The 13,820-nt window shown below is 36.9% G+C and overlaps 1 protein-coding gene across 1 annotated transcript in view; it reads right to left on the bottom strand.

Annotated features, from left to right (window-relative positions):
* The window catches only part of necab1 (N-terminal EF-hand calcium binding protein 1), a 54,392-nt gene that overhangs the window by 22,802 nt on the left and 17,770 nt on the right, over positions 1–13,820 (bottom strand). The gene's annotated exons all lie outside the window — the stretch shown is intronic.

Genomic DNA, 13,820 nt, shown 5'->3' with positions numbered 1-13,820 from the left:
AAACCAAGATTTAAAAACATAGAAGTGTACAAAAAAGATATGCTGATTGAAAATAAAAATGTAGTTACATTTCTGACCACATGGTGTGTCATTCTGCTAACCAGAAATATATAATCCTTTATGCTAACACATTTTGAACATAAATGTGCAATGAACTGAACTCTGACAGACTGGTAAAGGTCAGCCACTTGCAGTCTCGGCAGCGTATGTTCGTTTCACAGATTTACAGTCATTTAAAGTAAATTTGCCGTCTGCCTGATTTTTATTCCTTTTTGCCTCTCCTACATACTTAATTGCCTGCTGCACAAAAGGTCAAATGGGAGCTGTGGTGAAGGCAATGACTTTTAACTCTCTGCATATACTTCTGTCCAAAAACCCACCATGCAAAAAGAAAATGTCTGAATTTATACAAATCTGGACCTTTGCCTGCAAATGATCCTAGACATGACGTATCCTCCATACTAAAAGAAAAAATAATGAAAAATCTTTAAAAACTTAAAGTTCCTTATCATCCCAACACATTTACTTCAACTCAATGATTTGCTTTTTTTCGTGTTTCTGAGGTTAATTTCTAAACTATGTGCATACCATTTGCAGTTTTCATCAACTGTCTCATTACTATCACAAACTTCAATGTAAAAAAAATGCTATGGGATACAGCAGTATCAAACTTGTCTCTTAAATCAAATGAAATATGGTTTTCCAAATCCTCCCCACTAAATACTTTGCAGAACCACCTTTAGTAGTAAATATGTCTGCAGATGTTTTGGATTTTGTATCTATCAATATGTGCAAGAGGAGAGGACAACATTCCCCTTGATTTCATTCATGGGTAGAAGGGACATAAACACTCAGGATACTTTATAGTTTTGAGAAGAAAAAAAATCAATAAAGCACCTAGACATGCAGACTGTTTCCTCCATATTTCTTTCAAGACAAGACTATAGTGTGATACCATGCCAAATAATCTCTTCTCATTACTAAACATTTTAGTTGATGCTACTGGGAAAGACAGTAGCTTAGTAGTAGACCACATCAAATCACAGAGTGGGGTTAGACATGCTGAGATGTGTAATGTAGAAGTGATTGAAGTGCAAAAAGTTCCTGCAGCCTTCAGAGTAGTTCAAGAACAGAGAATAGAGAAATCAGCAGAAGTCCTGCATGGTAAAGGATTTGGGGATTATTTGGGGATGATTTTGTGCACTAGTGCAGAAACCAAGGGTTATGAAAGTATGGCTGTTGTTAGGTGTGGAAGAACTTGCCAGGCCTGCAGATAATCCCCTAACAAACTGAATTCTGAAAGAAATATCAGGAAATCCTATGAAAAAATATCCCTAATTCATGCAGAAAGCCATCCCAGAGAAGCCAAACCTATTGTAGCCACAAAGGAGATGAACGCTGTAGGCTATGGGATGTCACTCAGATAAGTCTGTTTTATAATTAAGTGTATTCCTTAAAATGGGATTGTGTCCTGTCTAACTAAATGTTAAATGTTTTATTATTATTCTAATTTTAACCTTTTAATTTTGATACCATGATAAAGAACGGATGTATTTCAGGGCCTTCTTTTTAACAAGCAGGCTAATCATTGCAGAGGGTACTGAAAATGGAAAAGATGATTTTTGTGTATTGTATCATATTGTTGAAGTGAATATAAACAGATTCTTTAAAAGACTATCATTAAATAATTATTCTTTCTGTTTACTATGAGGATGTGCAATGGCAATGTATTTGTATGTAAACATTTTTCTATCGACTCCCGCACCACCTTTTAGATTACAGTATGCTCTGAAACAAAAATCTGTGCTTTCCTGTAGCACAGATAAGTGGGCCAAAACAAATGTTTATATAATATGAGATGGTATGGTATAATATGAGATGGTATGGTATTTACATAAGATCCACATTTGTGTTTTTAGTGCTAATGTCTGTGTACATAAATATGTTGCACATGCAAATAAAATAGCATGTGCATATCTATCAGAGCACAACAAAACAAAAGAGGCGTTATGAAGCGATTCACATGCAACCAGCCCCCTCACACACACCAATAGCCAGAGACTACCCACTCAAATTCATATACAGTTTAACAGTGATGACTGAAATTCAGTCAGTGACTAACACAGCATCTGTCCTCCTCCTGGCTCTTCCATCGCCCAATAATAATCAGGGAAATTTAACAGATTACATATGTTTTTTTTTTTTTATCATTTTGGTTCTATATGACATTATTTTCTAAAGCAAATGCCTCTGTACATCTAAGGATGAGTTGAAAAATCTGTGGATTAACCCCCCTTTTCTATTCTCTGTGATTTTGTGGGGGGTTTTTTTTGTCATCGGCAGCTCTTCTGAATGTGTTGGGTTATTTGTGTTCAAGTCAGGTTAAGGTTAAATTGTAAGAGTCACGGAGCAAACAGTGAAGAAGTTCGTGAAGCTGACTGATAGGGCATTTGGAGTCATCTTCTTCCTGAGGGAGATGTCTAAAGGCTTTTGAAAGTTAAGATCGAGAGAAAGAAAAAGATGTTTTTCAAAAGCCAAATACCTCAACAACTGTTACGTTTTCTTCCATCTCTCTCTTCTTTTTGAAATCTGTTCTATTAAACATAAGTCTGTTCAGAGTAAAAAAATAAATAAATCAAGCGTTTTGATGTGTTTGGGTTTTAAAATTTTAAATAAAACTAATTCTGCCAGTGTTTGATCTTGATATTTATACATATTCTTGTTTTTTTTTGTTTTTTTACTTTTTTATTTGCTAAGCTTCTGATTTCCTTCTCTTTTGTTATATCATATAGTTTCTTTTAAAATTTGTTGTCTTATAAGTTCTACATTTCTCGTCTGGTTTCAATTTAGTCTTTTAAAATATAGTACATTTTTTACTGTGTCTTGTATAAAGTGATAAACTTTCTTTATTAAATTTAAGCAATTATGTGTCAATTTCCTGCATTCGTTTTTTTTTTGCAGTAACTAAAAAGAAACAAATGCAGAGTGGTTGTTTAGGGATTCTGCTGTGATAATTTCTTTGCTACCTTTTAAACTGTTTGATTCCTTTCTGATTTTATTTTTAGGTCTTTGTGAAACACCATCATATTTCTGTTTAAAGTTTTTTTTTTTGTTGGTTAGTCCTCATCAACTTTCTTATTTAGTCACCAGTTACCATCTGTTGAAGATCAAATGTCAGTGACAAAGAGAGAGTGACTCCCTCCTGACGTCTCATCGCTGCAATAGAGATTATTTAAGCAGCCAACTCCTTTCCTTTTTCCTCTTTGCCTTAAGAACCGCGAGTCAGACGGGAGACTCAGCATTCCTCAGCGGAAGATATGTTATGTGGCTACCACCCCCTGGTGAGGGCCATCTTAGGGCAAAGTTTTATGACCATTTTGCTGTGTTCTAATTCAGCGGCTACTTCTTCTGAAGGCCAGATTCGATGTCCAATTACATCATAGTCCGGAACGATGGCCTGTTTGGATTGGATGACTCTTTCGTATGCAACCGAAATATGCAGCCTTCTTTTCGCCTTTTTGGCAGGACAGGTTCGGTATCCTACGTAGCCTTGGGTATCCCGTGATTTATTTCGAGCCCAAGCAAGCAGGCTGCTCCGTGGTCAGAGGAGAAAGGGAAATGTTAACGAACAGTGATGAATATTGTAAGTGCAGCTTAATATAATACAAGAATGTAAAAAATTTTGTCTTAAATAAATGAAAATAGTTCATTTAAATAGTCATTAAGTCAGATATGTCACAGGAAATGTTTGGTTTATTGAAAGGTTTTATCTGTCCCTGTGCAAATGGGTGCAGCTGACATTTAGGCTTAGATTCCAATATCTCTGTAGTGTGAGGACTATAAATCTGATATTCTCGAGGCCAATGTTGCTGGTGAAGGTCCTCGAAAACGAAATTAACACACAGAACAGTAGTGAGAAGTTAGGCATCCATTCTTTGCTTGCTTTGTGAGTCAACTGTCATGATTCTAGGCGACAGAGTGTAAACTTGGTGAGGGGCGGTGACAGGTGCAGAAGCCTCAACCTGTTTGATTCTATAGCCAAACTTTTCCGGCCTCCTTATTTTCAAAGCCTTTGAAGGGCCCAGTCTAAGTAGGCTGGGTCCATCAGAGGATGCAGCCGCCAAAATCGAACACAGCAAGTGTTCTAGCTGACCCTTAATTATTCACTGTAAAACCAAAAGGAAGCTTCACTGTTTGAGTGCATTTAAGATCTCTGCATAACTTGTTATTAAAATTTTTCTGCTGCTATTTTAAAGGACACCTTAAATGCATTAACCTGCAAGCCTTGAAACTTGGACCCTCAGAGACTTATTTTTAGTAGCATTTAGTGTTTGTGGTTCTTAGATACAATAATACTGTGATAGTGATTATTAGCTAATAAAGGTACCAATTTTTTTGTGCGTGGTCTCTTGTGGTTATCTATGCAGTGAACGATTTATCAGTCAGAGTCAAATCCACCCTCCTTTGGTTAACATTGGAATGAACAGAGACAATTCCTTTGGTGGGTGATCAATAACTCTGCTGATTGTCATAATTACTAACTTGGTGAAAGGCAACTGGAATTTAACAGTCAGACCAGAGTCCAACCTTGAGTATAAGACTAAAGAACGTTGTTGAACAAGCAGATATCAGTTATAATCATTTCACTAATAATCATGAATTGCTTTTATCCTTGATATAAATGGCCTATTAATTGACTATAAATCCCGGTATTGGTTATTTAATTTATTCATAATCTTCATAAAATAGCACAAAACATCAAAATGAATGGCATTTCCCTATTGGTATACTAGTTATCAGGCTAACTGCGGTCATCTTAACACATTCATAATAGTATATTTAAATTCTATGCATCTAAACACCAAAGAGAGAAGCAGTTTGTAACACCCCTTATTGAATATGTGACTGTTTAGTGACTTAAAAATTTTCAGAAATGTAAATAATATTTGGTTTTGCAATTTGTAATCATGTTTTAGAGCAGGGCAACCCAAACTGCTCAAGAAACAAAAAACAAATCTGTCTGGAGCCGCAAATATGTAAAAGTCTTATATAAGCCTCGTATGGAAACACGGGCTCTAAGTGTATTAGCCCACTATAAAAAAGGAATATGAGGGCTTTAATATATAATAAGCATTCATGATTAAATGTTTATCCTGGAGCAAATGTCACATATTGGCTCTTCACCGCACGGTTTAGATGTCGTTGCATTGATGAAATTATAGAAACACGATAAAGGAATGATTCTATGGTGGACGTGTTTCTATTGGGAGGAGCTGATTGAGCCCTTTGGGACCAAGCAGGAACTGACATTCATCAGAGCAGAGCTCTCTAACCCCGAAATATTACATCCTCCATCAGCAGCGTTGCTTGGTGTTATTTTTTATTTTGAGGTTTTGAGGGGAAAGAAAACTAAAGAAAGTTCACATCCCTGCATCAGAGCGCTACCTGTTGGATCTGTGGACGATTTTCAATGCTTGCAACAAAACTAATAGCACTAGTGGAGTTTGGAGATCCAAACCACTTCTTAAGACTTTCTTTGCTCTCCTCTAATTTATCCAGAAGTTCTGAAATCACACTTTTTCTCTCACTCCCAACTTGGTGGTCGGCTGCATATTTAGCCTTCCCTGGAAATGCCTTTCCAAATTACTAACATTTTTTTTTGACAACCTCTCATTACGAAGCAAAAATGCAGGCAATCCTTCCACATTGATAATGAAAGCAAATGATTTGGTCCATTCTTCTTTAAATCCTCTGTTCTCATCAGCTATCTTCCTTTTTTCCCTTTGTGATCCATGGCCCAAGACACACCCGCCGCTTTGTTTGCCTGGCACCGCGCCACACTGAAATGTGTTTTGCAGGCTATGCAAGGAGGACACTAAAAATCAGCATGCGGCTCTGGAGCCTTGGGTTGCTGACCCCTTTTTTAGAGGAAATTCAACATGTTTCACTTTAAAGTCACAGCATGAGAAAAACCTTCCAACTCTACAAATCTGACCTATATAACAAGAGAAAGAAGAAAATCAATGTTGAAAGAAATTGATTAAAAGTCTTAATTGCCACTTGACACATGCAAAGTAGGAAACACAGAAAACATGTAAAAAAGTGTGCTCTTGTCAGATGAGTTTAAAATGCAACTACTAGCCTATAGTGCTAACAAGTCTGGACTCACAAATGTTATCTTCATACAACATGCAAAGAGATTTACATGCATGACAGCAGACATCCCAAGTTCCAAAAAAATATTTCAGGGAGAAGCTTAACCCCCCCCTGGTACACCTATTTTGTTGTGTTTTCTGGATATATTTGAGTTCTTAGGTTTTTATTTGTTGCCCTCTGTTGACAACTTGTGTTGGTGTTCTTTTCCCTGGCTCCTTTCTAGACTCCTCTCTTCACACCTGCTCCCAATCAGCTCGTTAGTCCTCTCTTTGTTCAGTTTCCCATAAATACTCTCCTTGTGGTGTTCCTTAGTGCTGGTTCCTAGTGTTACCTCGTCTCTCCTCGCCTCTCCCTGACTCCACGTGCTGTTTTCCCCTGATGTCTCCATGGTTCTGGTTCGTGTTACATTTTAAGTTGGATTTTTGGATTCCCGCCTCCCTGTGCCATTAGCCTGGAGGGGCTCACACTATAGGAACCTCGAACTCAGTAGTAAGACCCGATAAGGAGGGCTGTGTGTTTGCAACAACAGCTGGTGTAAAAATGTTAGATTGGTCGCCAGCTTCTGCTCTCCAGACATCGAGTTTTTGACAGTTATCTGCAGACTGTTCTATCTGCCTAGAGAGTTTACTGTTGTTAGCATCATTGCTATGTGTCCCCCAGCTGTAATACAAAAGAGGCCATAAGTGCTCTATACAGTCAATCTCTGAGCTGCAATCGCCACACACAGAGGGTGTTTTCATCATTGCTGTGGATTTTAACCAGGCTAATTTGAAGACTGTTCTCCTTCATTTTTACCAACATGTGGACTTTGCAACTCAGGGACAAAACACTCACACACACACTTATTCACTGTTGTAAGCTACTCATTCACTATAGAAAAAATTTATGCAATTCAATTTCATTTTGTATACACTCTTTGTATACAACATGGCAATAAAGTTCATCTAGGTCTAAAATTTGTTCACATGGAATACCAGTTCTTGCAGACAAACTACTTTATTTTGCCATTAAAAGAGCATTTTCGCCATGTTAAAAACATTTGTGGGTTTTGACCTATGTTCTTTTTTTGGAATTCTATCTTCCAGAGTCTAAAGTCATGCATTTTTTCATCTATATTTATCCTTGGTGAAGGGCATCAATGACTACATTTTATTCCACAAAAACACCTGCTAAGTGGCCCTTCACTGACTACTGGTGCTGGAGAATCAACTCCCAAATCACCCTTTTTTTTAGCTATAGAAACCAGTGAGACCCAGAACTTTAAGGGGTGAGCCTATAGGCTTCATCCTTAGAGTCCATTGCTGGTGGGTTAAAGAACAGAAAAGAGTCCATATACATCTGTCCAGAGCACAAACAAAGCATCTGCTCACACAGTTAGCCTTCAGCATGTGTAAATATGCGCTATTAGGCTCTCTGCGCATCCCAGTAACAGAGGAGAAATTATCTCTGTTCAGGTCAGAGGCAGAGATTGCTGCTGCTGGGAATGATGAAGAGAGAGGAGTAAGACAATATATACAAACTGAATATATACGCTGGATCCTGCGTAATAACGCAGCATAACAAGCCCTGTGTGCATAAGAAAACCGCTGCAGATGGAAATAAACCCCAACCACTTGAGCTTTGATAAAACTCAGCTCCAGCTAATGATCTAGAAGTCCCTCTATGGTGTTCAAGGCTCCAAGCCATCTTACTCAATAGGTCCTAGTATTTTTTTTTTTTTTTTTTACATTTGTCATTTTAAAGCTGTTCACTCTAAAAGATAAGGTCCTTTCTCTTCTCCTTCTCATCTGCCTATGTCTTCTCCACATAGTGATCATACCTGCCACACTGTTACAGATTGCGGCTGCCTATAGGATTCACATAATACTGTAAGACAAGTAATGAATGCACTTATTTGCGGCTTAATTGGCTCACTCTGCACTTACCACATGAACATATTTGCATTCTTTCCTCTTCCAGCTTGACCTTGAGCTGAAACATGAAAGTTTCAAGACAAACACCAATTGGACAGCAGCAGAAGTCAGTTTACAGCGCAGTCATGCACACATCGGTACATCTGGTCATCATTCATACCTCACTGCCAATATTTTATTACAATGCCTCACTAAAAAGAAATCCTTGCAAAGCCAGGCTGATCAGAATTTCTTTATAGTTTATCATACACCTAAAATAAAACTCCATCAGACTTTCCTTGTCCCTCATGTTGGTTTGTTCCTCTGTTCCTCTAACTGCGTGCTGTATAAGGATTATGTTTTAGAATTCTGTTTGCACCCGTATGTTGTAGCAAAAAATAAATACACCTTGAGAACAACTTTGCGCACAAATTAGTTTTTTCTAGAGGAATACTAATTAGTATTCCATGGCCACAAATTAACTTAATTTATTTATTGAATTTTGGGGAAAGAATTGGTATTTTGTGGGAGTGCGTAGGTATTTTGTACGCACGTTATATATATTTTTCCCATGTCTGTTCCTGGGTTCTGTATTTTTCACTATCCGAGTTTGCATTCAAATGAAATTAAACAAATTCAAAATTGGCATGTAACAAAATACTGCCCATGTCACATAGCTTAATTCAAACTAATTATTCTATTACTATGTTGTTACGTATTTGTATTTCTCAATACTTATAAACCCCTAACTCTTGAAAGCTTTTAGGTATATATCTACGCATGTCAATTCTTATAAAAACTTAAACCCTCCCTTAAACCTTTCAAATTACCAATTATTACCTTATAAGCATGCAGGGTTGTTGCAGTACTGGTGCCTATTTTCAACAAGATACATCCTGGACAGATTTCCACTTTTTAACAGATTAAGTTCATATTTTTGTCAACTTAAAACCTCACATGTAAAATTTTATTGCACATAGATGTACAGTAAAATGAAAATAAAAGTTATATTTGTAGTCTGCTCACTTTGATACCCCATTTTTAAAGGAAATAGCTACACTGCACAAGTATTTTTTTCATAACTGTTGTAATCATTTAATAATTTTTCTCATGATCTTCACCAAAGTGTTCTTAAAAAAAAAGAAAAAAGAACAGTATCAATTTAAAAAAAATCTAAATATAAACTTGTTGGTTGCTTCAGTGAAGTTTGTTTGAATCTTCTCCCTGTTTTTGTTGCAGAAATAGTTTTTCACTGGGCTACAAATATAAAATGGTTACATTGCATTAAGAAACGAATAATGTTTATCATGCAAATGCTAGCCTATGGGTTAAGTAATAGTTTCAATAGTGATAGAAGGTCATAGTAAACCCACCAATAACTAGACTATAGCACTGGATGTAAAGAGCTGAGGAGAGTTTCGAGCTTCTCAATTTGTGTCTAATAAGACAAATTAACAAGGTTTTCCATGCAGATTAATTACAGTATCCCTTTGATTTATCCTTACATCTGTCATCTGTTTAATCTCTGATAATTTACCCTCATTACTGGCTGTTCATCCTTCTGTCTCCCTTTCCAACTTTAACCTTTCTTCTGACTTTGTTTCATTTACATTGAGAGGAGCTTTTACATGGGAATCAGCAACTATTATCTTTCATGTTTATTTAACCCACAGGTAAAATAAAGCATGTTTTGTTCTGGTGGTTAATGAGTATGAGTAAGCCATTGCCTGCCCTTTCTGGCTCTGTAATGGAAATATCCCTAATGGGAGATCAGAGGGAGCCAGTTCGGACGCACGCTGAGAAGACACCTGAATTGCTGCTAAAATACAGGACCGCAGTCAGAGGAATCAAGCATCTCTAATTTGTATCATTAAAAGGCTCAAACTTAGCTTGACTTCTAGCATTTCTTTTCTGTCAAACCACATAAATCATGACTCAGTGACATTAAAAGTCACAGAGGCCCTCAGGATTTCTAAATCTAAAAGTAAAATTTAATCATCATGGCCTATTAGAACACAATTTGAATAATTAGAAAGAAAAGTTTCGGTTGTCTAAGATTAAAAATTGCTTCTTTTTTTGGTCTTTAGAGTTTTCACATCAGTGCATTTTGGATTATTCTTTGTAATTTTAAATTGGTTTGTACCACATTTAGACATGATTGATTATGGGGTGTCCTATTTCAAGTCTAACCTGGCAGTAGCCAGATTGATATGTGTAGAACTGAGTTGAATTCTACTTTATCAATCTGGGATGGCTGCACTTCAGTCTCTCCGTGAAAAGGAGGGACATTTAGTACAATACTTTGAGATGATTGGGTGACGTTCCAGCTAGCACCCACCTCTCATAATACGCTTTCAGCCAATCGTAGCAGAGAATCGTGACGTTTCGACGGAGTAAGCTGATAAATCTACATTTTTTCCAAATCATGTCAGAAGAAAAGCATAGACGTCTTTCCCATCTATAAATGCACATAGCAATTGTCACCATTTTAGCTAAAACAGAGTCAATTGTGGTATCGTCAGGTGAGTCCTCCAGCGTAGCCGGGTTTTTAAGCCCCTTCTGACTGTCGTCATTGCTACCGGGCCCACCTAAAGAAACACTGCTTGCATGTCATGGGTTTGACCCGCTGGTGATTACGAGATGGACCTATTGGCTGGAGTCTTTCAACATTGATTTGTTGTGAGACTAAAAATTCAGATGCTGCGACAAACCAGATTGCAGCAGAAGCTTAGCTGAAGTCTGGAATTTAATCTAATGAAGATGTGCTGAAATGACCATAAGCAGACAATTAATGCTTAAAAATCAAAAATTTTCACTGAATTTAAATTCTTCTCTACATACAGTAGGAGTGGCTCATAAAGACCTCAGCAGTGGTATAAAATCGGATTGTAGGTCATAACAGGACTGCAAAATATATCAAAGCTTTATAGTCATTGAGATAACGACTCTGCAATAGGCATACCGCTCAAAACTATGCAAATGACAATAAATGGCAGGCTTAAATGTAGACATTTATGCTGTATATTAATGCTTTGTAAATCACAGGGAAGCTTGAAGTATTTGACCAAACAAATTATGGATCTGTTCACATTAGATGCAGTGGATGGATAGCAAATAGTTGAACTCAAAGTTGAGTGAGGGTTGCAATGGGAAGAGCAAGGCATATTGAAGACAATGTAAGTAACAAATAAGTAGTAGTTAGAAAAAAGAGCATGTCTTTTAGTTTGGGGGCACAAGACAGACAGGAAGACAGAATTGTAACTAGGAGAGGGAAACGCAAATAATATCCATTATTACCTGGTAAGTTACAACAGTAAGTGCTATTAAAACCATAGTTTGTTTTTTTAATATAATAAATTAATCAAAGAGAAAATATTAGAACTTAGTTCAAAGAAGTCTCTTAAAAATTACCTAAAATTAGGTTTAGGTCACTATAAAGTTTTCACATATATGTCCAGGCTGTTTTTTTTTCTAAATTTTATCGACTCACTCTATCAGGGGTATTGTCTTAGTAGTTAGAGCATAGAGTTTGGAATCCTGAGGTTCTAAGTTTGAACCCCACTCCCACAGACTTCCACTCTGGCTCTCTGAGCAAAGACCCTTAACCCCAAGATGTTCGCCAGGTGCTGCACCATGGCAGCCCACTGCTCCCAAGGGGAGGGGATAAATGCAGAGAGTAAATTTTGTAGCATTGTATTAACATTTAAAAAGAAAAAAAAAAAAACTTTCTGCAATAACTCTAACTTTAACTTTGGTAAAATATTTTGTCAAATAATATACACATGTTTAAAAATATAATCTGTTTTAATGTTTTTGTAATGTCCTATGAAATGTATTTGAAACTAAATTCAGACAATTTAGTATCAATATGATAATCTATTGGTCTTTATTACCAAAATTACACAATAAAAGAGTATAGAATAAAGGATAATGTTTAGGAAAGATATACAAATAAAACACTTTTTAGTTTAAAAGCATCGGATTAGTGGAGGACTATATTTGAATCTATACTTTTCATATGTCTGTTACCTGCTGAATTTCAATGTAGCCTGATGCCTGAAATGTTAGCTATTTGCCTTTGGGATTCCGTAGCTTGGTGTCGGTGTGAGAGTGTAAGGCATGATAAAGGGCTGTTTTCCAGTGTAGTCCTCTTTCTCTGACTGTGATTGGCTGGATGTGCTCTCTGCGTCCTCTGGCGTGGGAGTTGGCTCGGAGCTCGTCTGCCCGGCTGTGTGTTTCCTGGACAGGGCCACCTTTTATAGCTGCTTTTTGTATCTCTGCTTCTGTCTCCTTGAACCCCAGTTGGCCTCTGCAGATGGCTGCTCACACTGAGCCTGGTTCTGCTGGAGGTTTCTTCCCGTTAAAAAGGATTTTTTCCTCTCCACTGTTGCCACAAGCATGCTCAGTGTGAGGGATTGCATTCGAGTCAATGAGTCACTGCAATCAACAGGTTTTCCTTAGATAGAAAATTTTGAATCAATTTGACTGTATGATCTGTTAACTGTAAAGTACCTTGAGATGACGTGTTGTTAATTGGCGCTATATGAATAAACTGAACTGAATTGAATTAAAGACAATGCTACCTATTTGAATTCAGCTCGCCGGTTCTTCGCCGCAGTTCTGTCAGATCAGCATACTTTAGTAGTAAAAAACCTGTGTGCGGAAATTCAAATTTGGTTACATTTTGTTTTTATGTTTAAAATCATATAAAACATTGGCTGTGGTTTATATATATATATTGAGTCTGAATTAATTTAGACAAAATCCTAAGTGTATGCCGATCTGACAGCGTATGGTGTTCTCACAGAGCACCAGTAAAAGGACTGGAGAGTGGAGACATTTCTATGGGATATTTCGGTAAGCACCTTTACAAAAGTTTGAGCTGAAGTTAACTAACTTTAGCCACCTGATAAAGAAATGTTTTTGTGCAATTTATGCCAACTTGGTTAAGAGATTCCTTGAGATAATCCCTTTTGTATAAATTAGTTTTGTCTTTATTATAAATGTAAGCACTTCAATCTTTCCTTCCTGTCACCTTTTAGGAATCCAAATTTCTATGAGTAGATGTAGGTAAATTGTTGGCCTTGTGGAAATGGTGATTGTCTAATCTGTTTTCTAAGGCAAAAAAAGCTTTGTGGGGCTAACCTATAAAGCTTGGAACTTAACGATAAGTGTGTTTCATATGTGAATGGGGGTGCTCTTCGTTTGGAGACACACAGTTGTGCAAAAGAAAAGACATAGGCACCCCACTATTATAGAACAATAAAAAATCCCTTTATCAGTTTTGAAGTCCCTTGGTGTTCTTTTTTTTAGTTTGCATGTTTTATGTTTTGTTTTTGTTTTTTTGTTTGTCTTGTGTTTAATTGGACTGCTACAGAAGAGAGAAATAATTCCACACAAAGGTTGTTCTTTTTATCATCTGTCCTTGATAAGCACTGTAAAAATTAGTAGGTTTCAAAGAGACAATAGTTTTTTGTTTACCTTTGCCCAGAAAACAGGGAGGACAGAAGGATGAAAAATGGAAAGAAAAAAAAACATCAGAGGAGAAATACGTTATGGTCTTCATCTGCTCTATCTTTTTTGTTATTGTGTGGTTGTAGAGATGAACAGTTTACTGAGCATTGCAACATGTCTGTATGATACTCTTTCTAAAGTCTGGACAAGGGGTTTTCAATGTTTTCCAGGCCAAGGACCTCCAAACTCTGATGGCGGGATGGAGCAGGGACCCCCTAATTATATATATTGTATGAAATTGTGTTATATCAAACTGGT

Source organism: Cyprinodon tularosa, unplaced genomic scaffold, assembly GCF_016077235.1.
Source record: "Cyprinodon tularosa strain WSP-4 unplaced genomic scaffold, ASM1607723v1 ctg525, whole genome shotgun sequence".
Taxonomy (NCBI): Eukaryota; Metazoa; Chordata; class Actinopteri; order Cyprinodontiformes; family Cyprinodontidae; genus Cyprinodon; species Cyprinodon tularosa.
The sequence above is the reverse complement of the archived record's forward strand: the minus strand, read 5'-3'. Positions and strand labels throughout refer to the sequence as shown.